Consider the following 3633-nt stretch of genomic DNA (forward strand, 5'->3'; position numbering starts at 1 on the left):
CATTATTAGTCAAACTGTGTTAGAGGCTTTATTGACCAATTAAAGCTAATGTCCATGTTCATGTAATTTTTTTTAGTTTTGACCTGTGCCTTATTAAAATTTCCAAACTCAAGTTTTATTAATCAAAATTATTTCTTTTAATGATTATTATGTTTTATAAATGAAAATTGTTTTCAAATACTTAATTTTATGAATCAATTCCACTGTATTTTTCATATACTTAAGGATAATGTCATTCTAATATTTTATGCAAATTAAGCATCGAATGTTGGTCCCACCTAGACCTAGGGTCGAGGCATGGCATAATCTTTTCTTTTTTATTTAAATTTAATTTTAAAACATAAAATTTATAGAATTAGTGTTATTTCTAGTGGTTGCAATTCCTTTTTAGGTAGTCTTCCAAACTAACTCATCCAAAGTTCTCTGAAATGAAAAACTAAAAAACCTTAGAAACATCTTCTCCTTTTAGTTATCCATTTTCCCTTTGTAAAAAATTGATCATATTGTCATTCAAGTATTTTTCTCCATGATCCACTGTTTCATTCTCAATGTATTTTCATCCTCACAGAAGTAGATAAAATTGAGTGAAGGGTGACAAGTAAGTCTTCAAAGTAAAATTGGAGACAATTTTATAATCTCAAGTCAAATATTTTTTAATTAATGACTAATTTAATTGGGTAAAAATATCATTCTTAAAACGCTTAAACTTTCCAAAAAATACAAATTAACCCAACCAAAAGATAGATTTCACTTTACCAATTTTTCCAATTTCTCATTCTCACAGGATCTCCAATCTGACAAATCGCTCTCTCTTTCTCTAAAACTAAACTTTTCTCCTCTTTCTCTAATACAAATCGATTCTCGCTTCTCTCCAATCAAAATTGATAGTGTTGCCATCATCGTTACTATCTCTGGGTTTCTCCCATCTCATGCCATAAGTTGTTATTGTCTTGTGTTGTCATTATCATCGGTGGTGGTATTTCAGACCTTAATCAGGATTTTGGTTCTCAAAGGTAAAAAAAAAAGTCCTTACTCTCACAGTTAGAGTTTCATCTATTTTCAAGAATGTGTTGATTTTGGAAAATAGGTTTATATTTTTGGAGTTGTAGTGCCTCTTTTGGATTTGGTCTTTCTAAAATGAAAATTTTGAAGTCTCACTTATCATAAAACTCCAACAATGCAGGTTCTTGAAAACTCACTTACCTATTAGAATTTAGAGAAAAAAGAAGAAAAATTAAAAAGTGAAAAAAGATGTTTTGTACATTTAAGATATACAATACACTTGAATTTTGTACAATGAAGATATAAATCTAAAGTTATTTTGAATTTATTTTTTTATGGATCTATTTGAATTAAGGTATGGATGATTTTATGAAATTCTTGAAGAGAAAGAGTTTTGTTGACTTGGATTCATATAAAGTTATGATTTTTATAGTATTGGAATTGTGCTTGTTTGAATCATTCCAATTTATAGGTCTTTTATCATGAATTATAGAAAAAGTTGGCTGGAATGAAAGAATTGAGTATTAAGCTTGTGAATTAAATACCATTCAATTTTTTTTTTGTGTGACCTGAGTAGTTAAAATAGACTACCTTATAGAAAAGAAAGTTTTGCTTCTTTTTTTCAGTGTATGTAATTTCTTGATAGTGTTACTTGTAGTTGAAATTCATATATCTGAATTTACTATAATTCCTACATCATAGGCGAACCAATATGCATGGACTTGTTAATTGATATTATAAAGGAGATATGTTTGAGCTATAAACATATTGTCCACTTTACTAGCACATCTTGATGAATGCACTATTCAAGCACTTGTATGGTTATTTAGTGTATAGCATTAAGAGGAAGGCATCAGGTCAGAAACTCATCTTATTAATTATCAATATCATTACTCTATCTTCTCTTATACTACTATTTTCTAAATTATCCTACTCTGTAAAAATAAAGAGATGGATATTCTACAAAATAAATTTTATGTGTATGTATGGTGGTGGGGGGATTTTTTATGGCTTTTGATTGGTTGGGTTCTGTATGGTTATTGTAGTGTATGTGTGTGTGTGTAAAGGTGATGTTATAGTAGAAGGGTACTAGTTTTACATGTACTGGTCTTATTTCAACCCTCTTTTTTGTCCTACCTGTATAAATGGGAGTTAGTTAAGTAGGGGAGGGAGGTGACAATGACGTTACCAAATATTCAGTCACAAACTACAGTACACTTTACCAAATATTCATGTTAATTATTTTTATTATTTTTGTTATTTAAATTAGTTAATTTCTGTTTTGTTTCATGTGGTGTAGATTAAATGACCAAGGAAAAGAAGAGCAACAACTTCTACTATACCTAGCAGAAATACTACAAGGGGAATTAATACACAAAGGAAAATAGAAAAAAGAAGAAAAAGAAAGCATAAGGTTGGAGAAGTCCATAAAATAAGAAGGGCACACAAGGTTGGAGAAGCCTACAGAAGAAGAAAAAGAAGAAGAAGTACATAGAACAACTGTTTCTTTCACTAATATAGATGTCTCGAATGATAAATTCAAAAGTAATATAAATGTAGAAGGTGGAGATAAAGGATTGAAGGATGAACATAGAACAAAACACCGACATGATACACCTATTCAAGGGAAGGAGACATCTCATACTATTGAGTCCTCTGAGGCCAGTTCTTTACGCTACACCATACTTGGTAAGTCTACTATGTATTTGAATTACAAATTTAAGACAATGAATGATAAGTATTCAGGTGTGATGGGTACTATTACTATTAGGTCTGGGTTGGGTAAGTCATTTTTTTAGTTTAGAAAGATCTTAGAGGAAACAAAAATTGAAAAAGATCTTTAAATCTTTCATTTTCAGGAATTACCTACATATATCTGACAGTGTCAGTATAATGTTTAGAATGAATATGTTGTAAAAAATTTTTTGACATAAAATTATAACTGATAGAAAATAGGAGTATGGATAAACTATTGTGGCAAATCGGTTTGTTTTGGCATAAGAGAGCTTGCAATCATCATTAACTTGAATTGTTATTTGCCAGATATGTATGATGAATAAAAATTGTCAGCTAAGACATTGAGGAGGAGAAAACAAATTTTGGACTTGGCGTGGAAGACTTACAAAGAGAAGAATTTGATTGAGCATCTCAATCCAAAGATGTTGGTAAGAGTGTAAAGAAATCAATGTGCTTGCTTTATTTTGTGCACAATTTTCTTTCGGTAAAAGATTTGAACACAAATATTCCATCTAAATGAATTTTGCTCTCAGTCAATAGAGATGCATTTTCTGCCCATCCATGAAGTCATGTAAGTTATGATCTTACAATGAAATAACTATTGAGTGCGGTTCAATCCAAATATGAAGACCAGCAATCCTTATGAATTTTCATGGGCTTTCAGGGTATTTCTTTTATTCAACGTTTGTTTTCTTTTATTATTTTTAGGTTTATTCACTATTATGATCCTCTCTCTTAATGTCTTTATTTTATGTAGTGTTGGACATTTGAGGATATTCCTCCTTCCAAGAAAATTCAAGTTATTTTCAGAAGAAGTGTCTTTGTTGAGAATCCTCATATGGCTTTCAGCGATTAATAACATATCTGTTGAGATTAATGAGTTGTTTGAACTCT

General features: G+C 30.0%; 1 long non-coding RNA gene across 1 annotated transcript; it reads left to right on the forward strand.

The window, feature by feature from the left end:
- Window positions 1-796: 796 nt before the first annotated feature.
- Window positions 797-3398, forward strand: LOC107872444. The gene is made up of 3 exons (XR_007055621.1): window positions 797-1013; window positions 2303-2691; window positions 3046-3398. It is a non-coding gene; the product is annotated as an uncharacterized LOC107872444 (long non-coding RNA).
- Window positions 3399-3633: the final 235 nt, after the last annotated feature.

This window comes from Capsicum annuum, chromosome 5, assembly GCF_002878395.1.
Source record: "Capsicum annuum cultivar UCD-10X-F1 chromosome 5, UCD10Xv1.1, whole genome shotgun sequence".
In the NCBI taxonomy this organism is placed as follows: Eukaryota; Viridiplantae; Streptophyta; class Magnoliopsida; order Solanales; family Solanaceae; genus Capsicum; species Capsicum annuum.